The 21,870-nt window shown below is 41.7% G+C and overlaps 1 protein-coding gene across 6 annotated transcripts in view; it reads right to left on the reverse strand.

Moving 5' to 3' along the window:
- Nucleotides 1-6,279, reverse strand: part of ST18 (ST18 C2H2C-type zinc finger transcription factor) — an 88,116-nt gene extending 81,837 nt beyond the window's left edge. For 5 of the 6 annotated variants that reach the window (XR_013959287.1, XM_080646205.1, XM_080646203.1 and 2 more), the window contains exons 1-2: nucleotides 6,128-6,267; nucleotides 4,911-5,015 (exon numbers count right to left, since the gene is read on the reverse strand). The gene's annotated coding sequence lies outside the window, so the exon portion shown is untranslated. Of the gene's footprint in view, nucleotides 1-4,910; nucleotides 5,016-6,127 lie in introns of all 6 variants that reach the window. The other variant, XM_080646204.1, reaches the window with a different exon arrangement.
- Nucleotides 6,280-21,870: the final 15,591 nt, after the last annotated feature.

Here is a 21,870-nt window from a genome sequence, read left to right on the forward strand (position 1 = left end):
GATCGCCCCTAATTGCCCTCCCCTGCTGGCCTGATCACCCCTAACTGCCCTCCCCTGCCGGCCTGATCACCTCTAACTGCTCTCCCCTTCTGGCCTGATCGCCCCTAACCATCCCTGCCTTGGCCCCCACCACTGTGGCTTTGTCCAGAAGGAAGGCAGGATGACCGGAAGATGTCTGGTTGACCTGGTCTAATTAGCATATTACCCTTTTATTAGTATATATTATATAATATTTATATAAAAAGGAGAAAAAAAGTGGTTATTGCTTGGTATCTGAATCATGATAAAGGCATGAAGAAATCTTTAAGAACACTTTATTTCCCAGTTCTCTAGGAGTTAATGCAAGGAGGAATGACAAGAGGTGAAAAATTATAAAATAAAGAAAGCAAAGAAGCAAAAGTTGGAGAAAGGACATGAAAGAACAAACAATGGAAATAAGCAGATAGGCAATGAAGAAGAAAAGTGACCACAAAATAAAATGTAACTACTTAGTTGAATTTGGGAAGTTCTCATTTAACAGCTTTATATACTTACTAGAGGCCCGGTGCACGAAATTCATGCATGGGGGGGGGGGGTGTCCCTCAGCCCAGCCTGCACCCTCTCCAATCTGGGACCCCTCAAGGGATGTCCAACTGCCCGTTTAGGCCCGATCCTACCTGTCAGAACATCCATTTAGGCCCGATCCTAACAGGCAGTCGGACATCCCTCTCACAATCCAGGACTGCTGGCTCCCAACTGCTCACCTGCCTGCCTTCCTGATTGCCCCTAACTGCTTCTGCCTGCCAGCCTGATTACCCCCTAACCACTCCCCTGTCAGCCTGATTGATGCCTAACTGCCCTTCCCTGCAGGCCTGGTCGCCCCTACCTGCCCTCCCCGGCAGGCTTGATCACCCCCAACTGCCCTCCCTTGCAGGCCTGGCCCCTCCCAAATGCCCTCCCCTGCTGGCCTGATCGCCCACAACTGCCTTCCCTTGCAGGCCTGGCCCCTCCCAAATGCCCTCCCCTGCTGGCCTGATCACCCACAACTGCCCTCCCCTGCAGGCCATCTTGTGGTGGCCATCTTGTGTCCACATGGGGGCAGTCATCTTATGTGTTGGAGTGATGGTCAATTTGCATATTACTCTTTTATTAGATAGGATAGAGGCCTGGTGCATGGGTGGGGGTCAGCTGGTTTGCCCTGAAGGGTGTCCCGGATCAGGGTGGGGGTTCCCTTGGGGCGTGGGGCTGCCTGGGCGAGGGGCCTGTGTTGGTTTGCAGGTTGGCCACACCCCCTGGCAACCCAAGCAGAGGCCCTGGTATCTGGGATTTATTTATCTTCTATAATTGAAACTTTGTAGCCTTGAGCAGAGCCAAGCCTCCTGTTTGCTCCATGGCTGCAGCCATTTTTTTGGGACTTATTTATCTTCTATAATTAAAACTTTGTAGCCTTTTAGCAGAGGCCAAGGCAGGCCAGGGTTGCAGAAGCTTGGCTTCCTCCATCACCGAGGCAACTCAAGCCTCCTGCTCTCTCCAGCTCCATGGCTGTCGCCATTTTTGTTGGGATTTATTTATAATTGAAACTTTGTAGCCTTGAGTGGAGGCCTGGCCTGGCCAGGGTGTGTGGAAAGCTTGGCTTCCTCCATTGCCGGGGAAACCCAAGCCTCCTGCTCACTCCGTGGCCGCATCCACCTTGGTTGGGTTAATTTGCATACTCACTCCTGATTGGCTGGTGGGCATGGCTTGTGGGTGTAGCAGAGTGATGGCTTATTTGCATATTATTCATTTATTAGATAGGATAAACCTATACACAGGTAAACACAGTCATTTTCTAGTTACTGGTACTTGAGCATCTTTTCTCACTAGTGCTTAGTGCTTACATCAGGGACAATCACCTGATCTGTCCACAGCACCCCAGTGCACAGATCTGGTACCTTCCTTTGCGCTAATGAGGGAGCCCTGAAATTATCATTTTGTGGGGTAGAGAGACTGAAGAAGCAGGACACATCATTCATAAACTCAATTTTGCTTTTACTCACACAAGTAAATTACTGGTATGTGAGTAGATTTAGTTTGATTTTATTTTTCACTTATAATCCTATTTTAAACTAATGGTAAAAAAAATATTCAAGTATATATATATATATATTTTATTTAATTTTCTGCTTCTCCAATTTATTTATTTATTTTCTTTCAATTTTATGTTGCTTTTGTTTTAGGTGTACAGCTTAGTGGTTAGACAATCATATACTTTACATTGTGTTCCCCTTGATATTTCCAGTACCCCAACTGGCACCCTACATAGTTATCACAGTATTATTTTGTATATTTCCCATGCTTTACTTACTTCTTAAAAACTATATAAAATAAATCTTTTGATCATGTTTAAGTTTTATGTCTCCTTCAACAGAACTCTAGACACCAACATCCTCACTACTCGTTTATAAGTAGTCTTGTGTTTCTTAATCCTATATAATGAAAGCCTAATATGCTAAGTATCCGACCATTCGACCAATCGCTATGTGCGTACTGACCACCAGGGGCAGATGCTTGGCCGATAGGTTAGCTTGCTGCTGGGGTCCAGCCGATCAGGACTGGGCAAGATGGGCTGGACACACCCTGGAGCCCTCCCCGGCCCCGATCGTGCACCAGTGGGGTCCCTTGGCCTGGCCTACGTCCTCTCGCAATCTGGGACCCCTCAGGGGATGTCAGATAGCCAGTTTCAACCTGATCCCTGCAGGCCAGGCCAAGGGACCCCACCAGTGCACGAATCTGTGCACCAGGCCTCTAGTCTTAATATAAAAAGCCATGGTGATCATAAAGTTTTAAGGACACTTTCTCAAAATCCTTATACAATTAATCATAGTACTGTATAGGTATATATAGTCTTATGCAGGAAGCTACTTTACATTTGAAAAGTCCTTCACATACATTCAACTTGTAATAATTTCCACATTTAACCAGATTGCATTGTGCTCCTCTCCTGATATTCTGATCCGATGATGTAGTTTTCTATGCTGTGTCACATTCATCTGTGTGATGTCCTTTCAGTCCAGGAGCTCTCATTGCAATGGTGAGTGGAAGTGCCAGGGTCCTCTCCATGAGGAGCCCTTACCCCTTTGTAACTTCCTTTATAAGGATCAATTTTTTTTAAATGACAAAGAGAGACTCAGGGAGTTGGAAAAGACTAAACCCCCCAAAATGAAACAACTAGATGATGCCAGTACCTTGGAATAAAACTTGGCTAGGTTGAAGAACTAGGAACCCTACAGTGAGTGCCCTTTCTTTGGATAATTCTGCCATCGCTTTGTTTGAACACAGCTTTGGATCAGCCCAAAATGGCAGGAAAAGATGTTTGTTTCCCTGATACACCGGGCAACATGGAAGGAAATAAGTTGTGATTCTAAAAGAACAGTTGACTTACCAAGAGGAACACTAAGACAGAATGTTCAAGTATGTTTTTCTCTGTTTGCTCCCTCTGCTTACTTTCCTGGGTGGTTGTTTTTTTGTTGTTTTTTTTCATACATTTATTAATAACTCAGGAAGAGTAATTCAGAAAATAAACATTCAAGAGCCTAACCTAATAAAACAGCGTTTTTATATCATTTGTGACAACATATGTATAATCTTTTAAATCTTTTCTGAATTCTTTATCCTAAATAAAATAAATATTTTCTGAATCTTTTGTTTAGGGCATACCAACCCTGATTTCAACTCTCTGCACTTATCTGTCTCTTATTGTACTGTGTGACTCTGGGTAGAAAGCCAAAGAATTGCATAATGTCTACCCTTTACATGTATGATACCGCTCCTGGTCTCCACGAGCCCCTCTTACCCAACAAACACCACACGGAAAGGAAGGGGCAGATCTGGTCTGCTACCAGATTCAGCACAGTTCTCTGAGAACAGCTCTTCCCCGGGGCCAAGTGCATGCACATTTCCCAGGGACAAGGTGATTTTCTAGAATCACTTGGACATGCACGGCACCAAAGAAACCTGAGACCAGCTGGTGAGCATTGTAAGGAGGCTGATCTATTTTGAGTCTCACTTCTCCTTTCTGAGTTGTCACTGCTGTTGTAGACTTCATCCTGCAACTTTGCACAACTGGCAATGCTGAACATAAACCGAAGCCATATGTTTGTGTCCTTTTGCCAAACGACTCCAGCAAATAGTTCTATTATTCCCCTAGGTAGCCAACGTGTGCCAAGGTTTTCTATTAGTTGCTGTAGTGGCCTCTGAGTCACAGCTTTGTAACATAAGGGGGTAATTGCTGGCTTTATGTTTTAGGAGACATTTTTTATTGTATTTTCTTAGTGGGCCCTATTTAAAAATAACTCAGAGTTAGTAACACCTTAAAAGGGCCTTAATTTTTTTTCTTATTGATATTTTGAGATGCATGTGTTGCAAAATAGGTAAGTGGTAGCAAACAAGTGCCTTCATATATGGATAAATTATTTTAAATAGATTTTTTTCCCAAGGACAACCCAATTCCTTACTTTTCAGTGTTTGTAGAAATTAACTCTACGCATCATATAGTGCTTTTTAAAACATGCTTTAAAAACATATCACTGATTTACTTTTAATCCTTAACTACTAATTTTCTAATACAAATGAATTTAAATTGAGTTTTTAAAACTATTTTAACACTGAACCTTTCTTTAAGGGCAAATCTGTGGACAAATAACATATCTCAATCGATATGTAAAAGGTTTTTAGGCTCAGAGGACTTCCTCGCCTGCTTAACATTTATAAATATCAAAGTGACCATGTTTCTGACAAAAATCACACTTCTAAATTCAGCACTAACAAAACATTTGTTTCAAAACAGATTCACAGAGATAAAGCGTGCTATCCAGGAGAGCCTTTACATGCATGCTTTGATTGGGTTCATTTTCTTGCACTAGGTGACACTTTTCATAAAAATGTTGCCTTACCTCTCTGTTTCTCCAGGTAACTTATATGCCAACTTGGTTTGCCCGGCTTCGTTCAAGTCTCTCAAATGTCTCTGCCCACTTCAGTGAGAAACCCTAACATTCATTCTATAAAGATAAAAAGAAGGGAAGTCTATCAGGTAGGGCAAGTTAAATAGATCAGTAATAAACACTGAAGTGACAATAAATGATGTGCTGCCAAAACCGGTTTGGCTCAGTGGATAGAGCGTCGGCCTGCGGACTGAAGGGTCCCGGGTTCGATTCCGGTCAAGGGCATGTACCTTGGTTGCATGCACATCCCCAGTGGGAGGTGTGCAGGAGGCAGCTGATCGATGTTTCTCTCTCATCGATGTTTCTAGCTCTCTATCCCTCTCCCTTCCTCTCTGTAAAAGATCAATAAAATATATAAAAAAATAAAATAAATAAATGATGTGCTGACACTTTTACTTATAATTCAGTTGGACTATACTATGAAAAAAATGTACACTACGTATCAGTGTAAAAGCATTTTTACTTATCCAAAGGTAAGCCAAATTCATTTTTGTCTTTATTACCAAACTATTATATATATATATTACTAGAGGCCCAGTGCACAACATTGGTGCACGGGGAGGGTCCCTAGCGGCTGCCAGCTGGGGCCTTCCTTCATTCCGTGCCTCCGCCTGGTGGTCAGTGCATGTCAACTCTCGGTCGGTCAAACTCCCGAGGGGACACTTTGCATATTAGGCTGTTATCTATAGAGATGTCTTCAACTTACCAGGGAAACTGGGTACGAAAGACCCTCTATTCGCACTGTTATTTTATCTCCAACCACCGAGAGAGAAAGTTCAGACAAGCCTTGGGATGTGCTACCCTCAAGTCACGAAAGACAGATCGAGGTGCAGCCCGCCGGTGTGCAGGGCTCTCTCGGACAAGGCTGTCATAAAATGCAACTAACTCCTCCTGCCGCTGAGTGAACCTGTTTTCCAGGAAGCAATCTGCCCTGGGTTTGCTTGGCACTCAGACAGAACGCACGGAGCTGTAGCACTGCTATTTGGTCTCGGGGATAAGAACAGAATCTGTCTGCAGGCCATGTGGCCCTTGAGAGAAAACTTTGGAATTCGGGGCAGTACAACTCAGCATATTAGAGGGGCTGTTCATACAAACATCACGTCTATCACACAGACTGGACATGTTTCTCTCTGGCAGTTCTGGTATTTTAACACACACACACCACCAACCTTCCTTGCCGATTTCTCTCGTTCCGTGTTTTACCCTTTGCAGTGGATTGAAGTGACCGGCTTATTATGAACCATAGATTTCTCTGTGACTTGCAAGGTTTGACCACACATTAAGCTGATGCTTCTTCAACTCCCGTCAGCAACTGTGGCTCCTGGGAAGAAGAGGGATGAAACTCTCTCAAGTGCTAGAGCTGACTACTGCCAGGATGCAAGAATTGAAAAGTAGCATGGGAGTTGGGGAATTCTTAGTCTGTGGTCGGTGGCAGCCAAAAATACATAAAAAGACTTTCTCTACAAATGTGTTTGGCTTATTCTGCTTCACCCTCAGTTCAGAAAGAGTTCTGAAGCTTCCCACCTGCCCATTCCCCTTTGTCTGCCAGACTCGAACCTAAAACAAAAGATCCTGGAAAACAGTCCCACTGGCGAGCAAAGCTCTTTCTAAATCCTAAAAGTAATGGCTTTTTGTCTAATACCCTATCGTGTTATGTATTTATTAGCAATACGTTTTCCATTTATTTTCTCAAAGATTGCCAATAAAGAACGGAATCGCATAAGGGAGTAGCTGTAAACCCCTCCGAGTTCCCTAATGTCAAAGTCATTAGCATCCGAATAAGCACACAGCAGCATATCATCTGCACAATTGCAATTTTTTTACTACTTTTTATAGCGTTCCTCAAAGGGCTCATTTTCAACTTTCTTCAGTGGTTAGTTGGTTCTCAGGGGAAAAGCAGCTTCCCGATGCTTGCAGCTTCACTCAACAACCCGGCCGTTTGCTGTCAGACGCACCAGGCCTCTGCCCTAACCCCATCTGCTGCCTCTCCCCTCCCCGGGGACCAGAGTTAAGGCTGCACAGCTGAGATCGACTCGGAGAAGGGGGCAGAGGGCTGGGACAAAATGCGACTTTAGAAACATGGTTTGACACACACGGACTCGAAGAGTCCAAGTACACAAAGTACATATGGAAAGTGCAAGCCCTGCAGGGGCTCCTCACTCCCTGTCCGTCATCACTCACTCCACCCGTCCTCTTGGCTGGTACCGCCGAAATCGGTTCCCTCCATCCCCTGCATGGGCCCTATATTTATGATATTTGGAAGGCAATCCCTTAAAACCCCATTTTTATTAATAGCCACACTTTAATCTCTTTTGCTAATCTTAAACCGCTTTATAACACTTAAGGTCTTACTAAAATATTTACGGGAAATACGCATTTTGGAAGACGGCTAACCTGGTCAAGACTTGAGGTCTTGACCCAGCTCCCACACCTGGCAACAGAGTTGGTTCTAGCTACACATTGATGCTCGTATTTTTTATAAAACAGCAATTGTAAGAGATAACACTGCATGACAACTAAGGTGTTAGTAATCTAATGGGCTACAAAATCTTTACGTGTGCACTCTAAGACATGTCTCTACGGCCCTGGGCAGTGTTTCTCAGTGGTTAGAGCCTTGCCCCATGAACTGAAGGCTCTCCAGGTTCGACTTCCGGTCAAGGGCACGTACCTGGGTTGCAGATTTGATCCCTAGCCCTGGTCAGGGTGGGGTGCGGGAGGCAACCAATCCATGTGTCTCTCACACATCAGTGTTTCTCTTTCTCTCTCTCCCCCCTCTCATCTTTTCCTCCCTCCCTACCTTCAACTCTCTCTAAAAATTAATAGAAAAAATATCCTCGGGAGGATTAACAAAACAAAGGCATGGCTTTCCTTGTTTAATGGAGTCATCACAAGTACTCCATTTGTCGGCTTTACTACATGTCAATAATTAGGGACTGGGTTCTTTACAGCTGCTTCCTGGGTGAGTCCCTGCTTCTGAAAAAGCTTTTTAAACCTATGACACAATGTAATGAATCTGCTGTGCTATTAAGAGCAAAAAAAGGCATATCAGATTATATTTTATTGGGGGGCGGTGAATGACCTAAGTGAGATGATGTATATGTCAGTTGTATCCTTAAAGCAGAGAATCATAGATTTACCTGTCTTTCCAAACAAAAAAAAAAGGAGGAAAAAAAAAAACCTGCAACATTTAAAAAATCCTCCAACTAGACTCCAAGTAAAAAATTGGATGAGAAGGCAGATAAATGTAATGTGCAATGCGTGTGGCACTTGAAGCCCTGTGATACAACTGAGATGAGCTCACCACAACCACCCACTTGTTCCTGCGATTTGCTGGTCTATTTCCGTCAGGCTCAAAGGCACAGCAGGGTCCCCTCAGAAATCTGGAAAGTTAATACAAGCTCCAAAGACCACGCCCGCCCAGAATTCGTGTCTGAAGAAGTAAAATAAAAGCAGCAGCATGCCAGCATGTTTACCTTAGCATTGCTGCCTCCATCGCCACAACTTCTAATAGTTTTAGCCTCTTAATCACTCTTCTAGCCTTAACATCTTTACCAATCATTCCTTAGTTGGAATGAGGGAGGGCGGGGGAGGGGTTCTTCTCGCTTGTTTATTTTTGTGAATGGCATAGCAAGTCCTTTGCAGCTCTAAGTGTCCAGGTTTATTTTTATATTAATCAGTATGATATTTTATGTTAGACTTCAATTTCGTATAAACTTTAATGATATCTTTGCCTGGACAAATTCTTCGGTTTTCCATTTCCCATTTTGCTGTATTAAATTTCCCATGAACATGTAAGCCCCTTACTTCAGAGTTTCTGATCAATGAGCTATAGAATTGTGTGGTTTTTTTTCCCATTATAGCAAGAGACATTTAGAAATTGATTCATAAAAATTCTGTAAGCCAGTTGCCACTTTATACTTATGCCTCACAGATGACGTTGTTCTACTTAGCTCTCCAGGTGGGTATTGGGCATATGCTGCATTGGCTGGAGCAGATGAAGAGAAGTGGTGGGTTTCACGTAAGTTGCTTTAGGCCAAGAAAAACACTGTGGCCCTAGCTGGTTTGGCTCAGTGGATAGAGCATCCGCCTGCGGACTGAAGGGTCCCGGGTTTGATTCCGGTCAAGGGCACATGCACAGGGTTGTGGGCTCAATCTCCAATAGGGGGCGTGCAGGAGGCATCCAATCAATGATTCTCTCTCATCATTGATGTTTCTATCTCTCTCCTTCTCCCTTCCTCTCTGAAATCAAAAAGGAAAGGAGAGAGGAAAGCAGGGAGGAGAGGGGAGGGGAGGGGAGGGGAGGGGAGGGGAGGGGAGGGGAGGGGAGGGGAGGGGAGGGGAGGGGAGGGGAGGAAAACACTGTGATGGGCCACAAGCTTTCATTTTACCGTCAGCCCATCATCAGGGCCCTGATCCCCACTAGGAGCAGAAAAAGAGCTTCCTGGGCATGAACTGCTCTGCAGGAGAAACTGCTCCCATTGTAGAGTGAGCCAGGGGTACCCCTTACTTTCAGAGAGGATGTTTGGGTTTTCAGTCATTAAATAGCCAACCAGATTAAGTCTTTGATATTAGCAATCAAGTTGCTTTTCACGATCCATTTTGAACATTTTTTTGGCTTCCCCAAGTGGCCACTGAAGTTCAAATGTCAATAAAACTTTTTGTTATTCATTATAGTTTGTACTTTGAAAAGAACAAAACTAAGATTGGTCCATGTACAAAATTTCCATGGATGGATTTCATCGGTTTTTACTGGCTTGCTCAGGTTTATGAAATTCTCTGCCCTGCAGTATTTTTTCAAGGAATTCTAAGTACAAGGAGTACTAAGGCAACTCTGCTCTCCCAGAAAACGCAATTTTTGTTTTGCAAATTGCGGAAGTCATACCGAGCACCCGAGCTTCAAAACAACTCCTGTTCCGCCGCACTGGCACTGTCTATGAAGTAATTGTACTTGTCCTAGCAGGCATTAGAGGGTTTATATTTGTCCTTCCAGCACCTGGAAAACGAGAACACAGGCCTCTTCTCCCTAAACTCTGAAGCAACACCAATAACTTGTGCAAGACCTGTATTTCTCACGGCAAGAGGATTTGACTTTCACCTGATTTAAGTAACAAAATAGCCCTCAAAGATACCTCCAGCCTTGCTGCAATTAACATAACTGCATTTAGATGCCATTCATGACGGATAATTCCAACACCTTGTGGGGGGAAAGTTGCATGCTGTAAACATTATAAACATATTCAAATAAGCTTAGCACAATCTGCCATGCTTATTTCTGCCTAGATCATGGACCAGTGAAATGGTTAATGCAAATGGATTTATAATTTGCTTTGGGGGGCCAGTTTCTTCTCCTTATTTATTAGCCCAGCTGATGGGGCAGATTTGATGAGGCACTTCTGGAATAATTGAGTCATCACACAAAGAAGGCTGCTAGCATTCAGAGTGGTTTTATCAGCAGCAAGCAGGCCTGATTACTGACAATTACACTCTGATCCGGTGATGGAGGAGAAAGAGCCAACGAGTGGGAAATGTCCGTGTTTCTATCCAGGAATAATTTCTACATTCATTTTACATGCTAAGTGTTTCCTATCTCTGCATAATAAACTGTAAACAGGAATAGATGGCACAATGTCCCTTAATATTTCCTGGTAATGAAGACACAAATGTACAGTGAGTGCTGATAAATATAGATGAAACATAAGCTATTCTCCTAGTCTGCATTGTTACCTTTAAAACAAATGCATTTTGGTGGTAAAAGCATAATCATAGCTAATGCAAAAAAATGACAGAAGATTGAAACTGTCCTTGTAACTACATAGAAACTTTGTAAAAGTCCTGTTAATCACTGCTGCTTTAAAGGCTGGGGAGCGAAGGTGAGATACTAGAAACCACATCATTTTGTTTCTCAGCAGTCAACCTGGAAGAACTCCTTGGATTAGGCTCAGCGAGAAACAACGCTGAAAGTGACCTCCACCAACACTTAGGGAGCGTATCTCCACACTACCCGACAAGCAAGGAAGCTGGCCCGAGGGGCACCTTCGCCAGCCATGGGGGTCCATTTCCCTTCCCTCAGGACTTCCAACCCAATGTTGACCGAGAGCAGTAAAGTCAGACCCGAGGCTGCATGATTCGCCATGGAGCGCGTGGCATCGCTCTTTTCTACTTGTTTATGACGTGGTTTATGAACCAAACACTCTGAGCAAAAATGCATCTCACGGAGATAATCGTATTAAACTGGCTTTCCCTCTGACTCAGAATCTAGTTTGAAACGCCCAGAGGAAAGAATGCTCAGATTTCTTAAGGTGCTGCTATAGATTTCAGTGGGGAAAAAAAACTTTCATTTCCAGTAATATCAAGAGTTCCCTCTTCTAAAAAGCCAACCAGGTGTGCAGCTATATACATAATACAGAACCTGCTTGGTTCTGTTTGTTTAATTCTTTCCCTAAAGCCCCTTCCTGGCTTCCAAAGAAATAAAAGTTATCCTCTGTTCTTTATGGTAACTATGGAAACTCTGTTCAATTAAACTAAGCACTTAACTTCCAGGCTTGTGTTGCTATTAAATGTGCTATTTTGAGTAAATCTATACTAAGCATGCGTATAATGTCAAAACATTTTCAATAAAGTTCAAAGAGCACTTGTTGCTTCAAAAATGAGACTTTTTATTATGTAAAGGGAATTTTCTCTTTTTAAGCTATTTTGTTATATAGATTGTTACAAAATATGCTTTATAACCTTAGGTGCTTTCTGTTTTCCTTTATCCATTTTATGAGGTATTTTAGAATTTTTTTTTCAACAAGTCTGCTGCTTTTCCCAACAGTAGCTGTTTGTTTTTCATGAAGATAAAAAATAATCATAATAAAGTCATTTATCTTCATTATGTGACTAGGAAATATGGAATGGGAGAACCTACTGAAATTTACAAAGAAAATGACATGATTCTCAGTTGTTGAGGACAATGGGCACTGGATTTGTGCAGCATTTTAATCTCACTCCAGTGTTTAACTTAATATGCATTATTTTAATACAAGTACCTTTCTCCTTATTGGCTCAATACACATTTGTCTAGCATAGGTTGCTCTATGCTAGACCCTGGGCAGTAAAAGATATATAAACCTCAACTCTTGTTCTCACGAGGACAGACCAGCAAATTGATGATTCCAATAAGTGGGAAGTATGACCGCGGAGAGAGGCAGAGGGAGAAAGGGAAGTGCAGGCTTAGACCAAACTGGAAAAAAAGCTTCCAGAAAATGATGATTACTGAAGAATTCGTCCCTAGAGAGATTCAGAGAACTTTAACTAAAATAAATAAATGTCCCCCAAGACCAATCGGAAAGATACAGAGTCAACATTGTGCTTGGCTCGGTTACACAATGTATTAAGCCAGAGAGCTACAAAAGGGTCAAAGGAGAGTAGATGGTAAAATGAAATGTCTAAAATTAAATGTTTAGAAGTTGTCAATTTCATTTGTCACTTTCAAAGAAACTTTTCCCTTCAGAGCCAGAACCGCAAAATCTATCTGCTGCAATGTGATTTATCGCTCATGTTGGGGTTCAAGTGACAGTATTTCACAGAAATTCTGTGTCCCAAAAGTGTTTGGATGGCACCTTCATCTTGATTATTATGCTTGACCTGATTTTATACTCGCTCACGTCCACTTCCTTTTCTCTGTGCCCAGTATAAGCTCATGGAAGTGAGAGGCTATGTCCTGTTGACCTTTTACTGCGACATGATGTTGCAACCAGAGTAGGTGAATTGAATGGAAACAAACAAAAAATAACCCTCTTCAGATGCCTGAGATACCTTATTAATCGTCGTTCAATACAAAACATCCCAGGTACACAGCATCTAGGATTCCATAGAGTTAGACTGTTTTATTTCTATGCCAGCTAAAAGAGAATTTGCCTTTTTGTCTTCCCTTATGTTGAAGATGTCAGCTCCCAGATGCAAAGAAGAGCAAACACACCATTTCGTGGTCAGCTTTTACCTAACGTCTACTAGTACTTCATTTATATAAGAAGCACAGTTTGTGATTTGATTTGGTTCTTTTGTGAGAATAAAAGCCAAAGGAAAAAAATCGAAATATAGCCTATTTTTCCCAATTTGGCATGAAAATAATCTAAAATATCTCCAACTCACTCAACCTATACCCAAGTTCCCAGTTTTTATATCTCACTTTTCCTACACATACTGTGTCAGAATGTCCTGACTATTATGCACTTACATTTTATTTTAAACCAATGACATTTGTATTGGAGATAAAGTAGCACTAATCATGAGGAAAGACAAAAGTAATCTATTATTTTGCTCAAAATAGTAAATGACAGTATTTTCTAACTAACTATAGCTCACCTTGACTAAACTCTTTTTTTTTAATATATTTTATTGATTTTAGAGAGGAAGGAAGAGGGAGAGAGAGATAGAAACATCAATGAGGAGAGAGAATAATTGATTGGCTGCCTCCTGCACGCCCCCCACTGGGGATCAAGCCCGCAACCCAGGCATGTGCCCTTGGCCAGAATCGAACCTGGGACCCTTCAGTCTGCAGGCCGACGCTCTATCCACTGAGCCAAACCAGCCAGGGCTTGACTAAACTCTTAACAAGAAGCATTTTGAAAGTATTTACATGCACTTTCTCCTTAGTCCGAATGGCCTGCCTATGGGGAAGGTACTATCAATTTCCCATATGAAGAAAGGGAATGAAGTGAGCTCACTGCCTTACCCACTGTCCCCACGGGTGGCTAGATGTTCCAATAAAGCGTGTACTCATTTGCACTTTGGATGATAGGCGTTGTGTTCACACAAATACCACGTGGAGAATTATTTTTGGTGTGGGGAGGGGTATAGCAAAGCAGAAGACAGAAATCCCAGAGTTGGTGACAATCACCATTAGCATCTACTAAGTGAACCTTCCAATTCCTAAAGACTCTCAGTCTTGGGCTCTCACTCTTGACTCAAACACTGGAAACTCTTCATAGACTGTATATGGCCAATGGCAAAATACATCCCATCTATTGGCTGGCTTATTAATCTTCCATATTAGTTTTCTTTTGCTGTTGTAGCACATCTTCACAAGCGTAAAGGCTTAAACCAACACAGATATGTTATTGTACAGCTATGGAAGTCCGAAGTCTGCTCACCAGGCTGAACTTTAAAGTCGGGCTACAGCTCTTCTGGAGGTCCCGGGGGAGAATTCATTTCCTTGCACATCTGGGCTGCTGGCAGCCTCCAGTTTCTTTACATTCTAGGACTGAGGTCCCTATTTTCTTGCTGGCGGTACTCTAAGAGCTATTTTTAGACTCTAGAGGTCTCTGCATTCCTTGATTCATAGCTCCCTGTCTCCATCTTCAACGCCACAATTGGTGAGTTGAGTTCTTCTCAAGTTGGCATCTCTCTGACCCATTCTTCTGCCTTTTTCTTAAGAACCGTGTGATTAGTTGGGCCTACCTGGCTAATCCAGGGTAATCTCTCTCTCTCTCTCTCAATGTTCTTAATTTAATCACACTGCCTGGTAAGGTAACCTATTCACAGGTTTCAGGAATTAAGACATAGACATTTGGGAGCGGGGAGGGAGGCATTATTCTGCCTACCACATTCCTTAGCTATGAACGTGAATTTTGACTGTGTTAAAGTGTTAATGCTCCTTATATGAGACAAGTGAAGTCATAAATCAAGATGAACAGGTGTACACACTCCTCAAAAATATAAGAATGTAACTCAAATTACCATGATGATACAAACAGTAATAAAGTCAAAGATTTTTGGTTGTCCCCTAAACACAAGTTCCTTAATGTCTCAAGTTTGTGAAGGGTATTGAAAGTGAGGGATTACTTTTCTTTGGGGGGAAACTTTAGTTTTAAATAGTCTTCACTTACCTTCACTCACACTCATTGGATTTGAACTGGAGAGTTTCCATTGCTACTGATAAGAAGCATCATCAGAGGAAAAAATTAAAAAAAAGAAAAAACTTAATTAAGTGGTAATTAGGTACAGCTTATTGACTATATAAAACAATCCTTTCAAGTAATTTACACACTGACTATTCATGTACGGGTTGGGGTACGACCAATCTTCAAGAGTCAAGCAAAATATTCCTTTGAAAGAATTCTCCCCCAACAAGCAAAATAAGTGTCTACTGTTTTCAGGAAATGCTTTTTAAATTTGAGCCCTATTGTATATGAGGACATTTGAGAACCTTTCCTAGGGACACACCTGAGAGTGAAAGTGAAAATTATCAATGACAGTCTTTAAAAAAAAAAAAAGAAAAAAAAAGAATCAGTGGTTTAACACTAATTTCTAATCAGATCCTACAGAAAGGAACAGCCCGCATGGCAGCTGTACTTTTCCCAGGGTTAATTACCTTTCTCTGCTCTCTGCTAATGAGTCAGCTGTTCCTGTCATCGCACACTACACTGGTTCATCTGGAGTTCTAGCTGTGGACAAACACCGAGTGACAGTTCTATTTACATAGGGGGGGGGGTGTTGTGCAAAAATTTCAAAAGGATTTTTTTAATCCTTTAATTCTCATGTGTTTCCATGCTAAAAATATTTTTGCAAATCAGATTTTACTTGGTCAACTATTCTTTTCCTCCACTGGATTCACCACTAGCAAATGTAAAATGCCAAACGCTTAGGACGAAGCAAACTTTAGCATTGCCTCCACAGAATGCTTTGTTTTACTAATTCCTTAGCATCATAACAATTACCCTGTCTAAGACAGAGCCTGGAAAATCTGCAACTTGCTTCACTGGTTACAAAGACTTTCTAAAAAGATTCACTACAGAAAATTAAAGTCAGAGGTAGAAAATAATCTCATGTGAAAAGACACAAAACATACCTTGGACTTATTTGTATATGCAAAGTGAATTAGAAAACTGAGTTTTTGAAAAAATTTCGACTTTCACCTAATATGTCTAGATCATTGTGTGATATATATATGATCTACATGTGGGATTATGGAATATATATACCATATAAATAGATACATGATTTATTACCCAGATAATAGCTCTGCTACCCAGATAATGGCCCTACTCTCCATCTCATAATCTAGACAGTGTGCCTTTAAATATTTTTTAATATTGCAGCCAAGAGATTTACACATCTCTTTCCCCCACCTTTTGTTTTAAATTTCAGAGGGAACTAAGAGGAATATAAAATCAGTAAAGTATCCATTGAGTTCCACTTTGACAACCTCCAAAATGCCTCTGAATAGAGGATACTCTCCCACTGGTGACGTTCCTGCTGTAAACCTTATATCAGTGGCTCTCCGTTTTTCATGTGCATCTGGATCACCTAGGCATCGTGCTACAATGTAGGTCCTGACTCCGGCACCCTCAGGTCCGACATTACTAACAAGGGTCCAGGTGTGCCTCCTGACCCATGGACCACACTTGGAATAGCAGTGTCAAAGCACTGGTTCACCCACTTTTGTAGACATCAGAACCACGGGCTTGTTAAAGCACAGGTTACTGACTGGAAGTCCGTGACGAGAACTGAGGATGTACATTTCTATCAAGTTTTCAGATGATACCGGTGCTGATGGTTTGGGGACTGAACTCTGAGAATTGTTGTCTTAGATATTTACTATTGGATGCATTTAAACAACTCAGTCGCCAAAGGCTAAATGCATCCACATGAAACGGAAGCACTTCCACTTTATTCTAGAGCTATTTGTCTGCTTTGTGTTTTAATACTTTATGATAGAAAGGAACAGATAAAAAGTGAATGTTCTGGCCTATCATTGAAGTACATTCTGAGAACCATTTTATAGTTTACTGAACTTGATCTTCCCTTCAGATGAGCCCACTAATGTCAAGAAGGAAATAACAATTATGTACTCCTTCATCTCAGGTGTCATTAACAAATGTAAGCACACAAATTACAAATCCAGGACTGCACAACATTTAAATGTGCCAAGAGCAAATACAATATGAAAATGAATTCATTAAAAATTGTATAGAAGAAACCAAGATGGCAGCATAGGTAAACACCTAAACTGCTGCCTCGCACAACAATTTCAAAACTACAACTAAAAGACAAAACAGCCCTGACCGGTTTGGCTCAGTGGATAGAGCGTCAGCCTGCAGACTGAAGGGTCTGGGGTTCGATTCCAGTCGAGGGCATGTACCTTGGTTGCAGGCACATCCCGGGAAGGAGGTGTGCAGGAGGCAGCTGATCGATGTTTCTCTCTCATTGATGTTTCTAGCTCTCTATCCCTTTCCCTTCCTCTCTGTAAAAAAATCAATAAAATATTTTAAAAAAAAATGACAAAACAAACATCATCCAGAACCACAGGAAAGCTGGCTGAGTGGAAATTCTACAACTAGAAGGAAAGAGAAAAGCACACTGAGACTCAGAGGAGCTGCAGGAGGCAGAGGTACCTAGGCGCGCGTGCAGAGAGGACTGGCAACTGGTGCGTGGCTGGCTTTCTCAAGCGGGAGGGAGACAAAAACTCCTGAACTCCAGTTCCAGGTGAGACTCTGGGGACCCAGACTCATTTGGGGAGAAACTGGACTGTCTTGCTGCGGGCGGAACTTGAGGGTGGCTTTCTCTCAGAGGTGCTTGCAGTGATTACCACAGGACACTGAGACACAGGGGCCTATTAGGGCAGGGCTGATGGGAAACCAATGCTGTCTGCTCCGCCCTGAGACTCCGCCCCATCCAAGCTGAGCACAGAGGCTTTTGCAAGTCTTGTCTCATAAGGGTGTCTCAAGCACAGAAGTTCTCCCAGCGTAGACACAGCTGATCCTCACAGCCAATTGGCCTGGAGGTCAATTCTTCCTAGAGATACCAACAACAATCAAAGCTTAACTACAACAAGACTGCACACAGCCCACAAAGGGGTCCACCGAGAGTATCCACCTCAGGTAACTGGGGAGGCTGAACCACTGGACCCTATAGGACACCCTGCACAAAAAGCCACTCTATCAACTCAGGGAAGAAGCCAAAATGCAGAGACAAAGAAACAGATCACAAATGAAAGAAATGGAGGAAAGCAAACGACTGGATATAGAGTTCAAAACCTCGGTTATAAGGTTTTTCAAGAATTTTCTAGAAAAGGCCGATAAATATAGTGAGACCCTCGAGGATATGAAAAAGGACCAACTAGAAATTAAGCAGACACTGACTGAAATAAAAAATATTATACAGAGATCTAATAGCAGACTAGAGGATCGCAAGAATCAAGTCAAAGATTTGAAATACAAAAAAGCAAAAAACACTCAACCAGAAAAGCAAAAAGAAAAAAGAATCCAAAAATATGAAGATAGTATAAGGAGCCTCTGGGACAACTTCAAGCGTACCAACATCAGAATTATGGGGGTGCTAGAAGAAGAGAGAGAGCAAGATACTCAAAACCTATTTGAAGAAATAATGACAGAAAACTTCCCCCACCTGGTGAAAGAAATAGACTTACAAGTCCAGGAAGCACACAGAACCCCAAACAAAAGGAATCCAAAGAGGACCACACCAAGACACATCATAATTAAAATGCCAAGGGCAAAAGACAATGAGAGAATATTAAAAGCAGCAAGAGAAAAACAGTTAGTTACCTACAGGGGAGCACCCATATGACTGTCAGCTGATTTCTCAACAGAAACTATGCAGGCCAGACGGGAGTGGCAAGAAATATTCAAAGTGATGAATAGCAAGAACCTACAACCAAGATTACTCTACCCAGCAAAGCTATCATTCAGAATTGAAGGGCAGATAAAGAGCTTCACAGATAAGAAAAAGATAAAGGAGTTCATCACCACCAAACCAGTATTATATGAAATGCTGAAAAGTATTCTTTAAGAAGAGGAAGAAGAAGAAAAAGGTAAAGATAAAAATTATGAACAAAAAATACATATCTATCAACAAGTGAATCTAAAAATCAAGTGAATAAAAAAATCTGATGAACATAATAAACTGGTGAATATAATAGAATCAGGGGCATAGAAAGGGAGTGGACTGACAATTGTCGGGCGGGAAAGGGGTGTGGGGGGTGGGGGAAGAGACTGGACAAAAATCGTACACCTATGGATGAGGACAGTAAGAGGGGGAGTGGTAAGGGCAGAGGGTGTGGTGGGAACCGGGTGGAGGGGAGCTATGGGGGGGAAAAAGAGGAACAATTGTAATAATCTGAACAATAAAGATTTATTAAATTAAAAAAAAAAGAAAAAGCTACATCCTTAACTTGGTAACAGAAAGGAAATATTTTAAAGTTACCAAGTAAAAATTTAACAAAACTGAAAAAATAAATAAATAAATAAATAAATAAAAATTATATAATACACACAAATTTCAATGTGAAGCAATGATGCAAAGTTCCTCGAGGCACTCATATTTTGCCAGCTCTAGGAAATTCTCACATTTTCTAAATGGTGTGAGTGTCTTATATGTATACACTGTGTAAAGTGTCCTTTTCATTGCTGCTGTTTTGAAGAATATTATCCTGAAAACTTCTTTAAGGATGAAAAGCCTTTTAGTCTAATACTAAAGATATATTTGCATTGCTGTTCATGTAAATATCTCAGTGATAAACCTCTTACAAGGGCATTTTGCAATGTAATGCATAGGAATACATATACACTGAGTGGCCAGATTATGATGATCTCTGAATGCATAATAATCTGGCCACTCAGTATATATATATTAGAGGCCCAGTGCATGAATTCGTGCATGGGTGGGGTCCGGCCAGCCTGGCTAGGGGGAGGGGACATGGGCGGTTGGCTGGCCTGCCTGCTGGTTGAACTCCTGGTTGAGGGGACAATTTGCATATTAGCCTTTTATTATATAGGATATTCACTGAGTGGCCAGATTATTATGCATTCAGAGATCATCATAATCTGGCCACTCAGTGTATTAAGAAGAGGAGCGTGCAAGCAGTTGGTGACAAGATAAATTACAGAATGAACCCTGGCTGTGAGGTTCAGGAAAAACATGGAAGGTGAGTTTCCAAACTAGTTACCCTCTGCGCAGAAATTAGGCTGCTCCGACCAGGAAAAAATATTTATTGTCCTGAAACCCAAACTTGTTAAGTAGGACTGCAATAACGCTGGAGGAAGATGGCGTACTGTAAGAAGTATTAGTAAGCACGTCAGGAAGATTTTAAAGGGATAAATGCCACCACTGGATTCTCATGCTCCTTATTTGGTTGTGCTACCCTACTGACGTTGATTAACGAAGCTCCTTTAAAATCATCAATCTCACCTAAATAGAAGAAGATGAGACGATAGTGTCACAAATAAGGAATTTGATTGTATCTGTGTAACCCACCCTTTCAGTACAGAGCAGTATTAATTAATGAATTCGTAATTTATTTACTCAAATCTCCATTAAGCACCTATTCTTTTGGAGAAGAGGAGAAACTGTTTACATAAACAAGTGGAGTCCTCAGTAAGTGGAGAGGGGTGTATGGTGTGTGCCACTCTAATAGTATAGGCATTTCTGTTGTGGAAATCGAAGAGACAATAACATAAAAATCTATGAGGAGCCCTAGCCAGTTTGACTCAGTGGATAGAGTGTCGGCCTGTGGACTGAAGGGTCCCAGGATCGATTCCGGTCAAGGGCATGTACCTCTGGTGTGCAACCAATCAACACATCAATAATGTTTCTCTCTCTGTGTCTCTCCCCCTCCCTTCCACTCTCTCTAAAAATCAATGGGAAAAATATCCTCAGGTGAGGATTAACACACACACACACAAAAAGTCTACGAGGAGATGTGGGTGCCAATTTACGTTTTGGTAACTGGGGAGAACAATCTGCTGGGCTCCTTAAAAACTCCCCTTCAGAAGTATGCACATCAGGGTATGTAGTCTGAGTCAAACCATAACCATACACATTTAGATGAGAAATACACTTTGTTAGTGTGGACTGAGACTTCATGTGAATATGGAGATCCTAAACTGACCTCTCTCCTTGGATGATTTTTAAGAGTTACAATGAGTCAGACTAAATAAGTGCTTTTGGTCATTTGAACATCTGGTTCTATAGTTGTCTCCTGTGGTTAATCGCAGGTCAGTACAGTTCACATCAGGCATTTTGTCCTTTGGTTAACCAATTCCAGTCTATTATTTTTATTGGCTTTCATTGGTCAGTTGGTCTCTCTCTATATCACAATATTATTTTAGCTATAAGCATGATTGAGGGAATCTGACCTTAGTTTTCTGTCAGAAGTAACAGAATACATATTTTTTAGCTACATTCAAATTTTTCCCAAAAAGCATGTGCAAGAAGAAAATGCCTTGGGCCCAGCCAGTGTTGCTCAGTGGTTGAGCATCAATCTGTGAACCAGGAGGTCACAGTTCGATTCCCAGTCAGGGCACATGCCTGGGTTGTGGGCTCAACTCCTAGTAGGGGGTGTGGAGGAGGCAGCCGATCAATGATTTTCTCTCATCATTGATGTTTCTATCTCTCTCTCCCTCTCCCTTCCTCTCTGAAATCAATAAAAATATATTTTTTAAAAAGAAAATGCCTTGGAAGAACTATAGAATCCTTTCTTTCAAAGACCTAATTTACACACTAGTGTTTTCAAAGTGAATAATGGGAATGCTCGTGAAATGAAGATTTTTGTCTGAGTAATCTGGATGGGTTTTCGTTTATTTTGTTAAATCCTCTTGTCTCACATCTGGGTTCCATGTTCCCATAGGAAGCTACACCTACTCCCAGAATAGCACCTGGCCCCCATCATGAATTGTTGGCATGTTCATCATCGGCTTTGGATTGAAAGTTCCTAAAGGACAAGGAAGATCTCCTCTTTGCTTCCCTTTCCTAGACAAGGTACTCAATGGGAGTGTTGGCTATTTGAGTATCTGTTGACTATTTAAAAAAAAATAAGGAATATGATGAGTCTACTGCCTCTGTGATAATAAATTTTAAGAAAACAATGCATCAAATATTTAGAGATAGAACATAAAAATGTCTATAGCGTATA

The sequence above is a fragment of the Plecotus auritus genome (genome assembly GCF_963455305.1).
Source record: "Plecotus auritus genome assembly, chromosome: 11".
In the NCBI taxonomy this organism is placed as follows: domain Eukaryota; kingdom Metazoa; phylum Chordata; class Mammalia; order Chiroptera; family Vespertilionidae; genus Plecotus; species Plecotus auritus.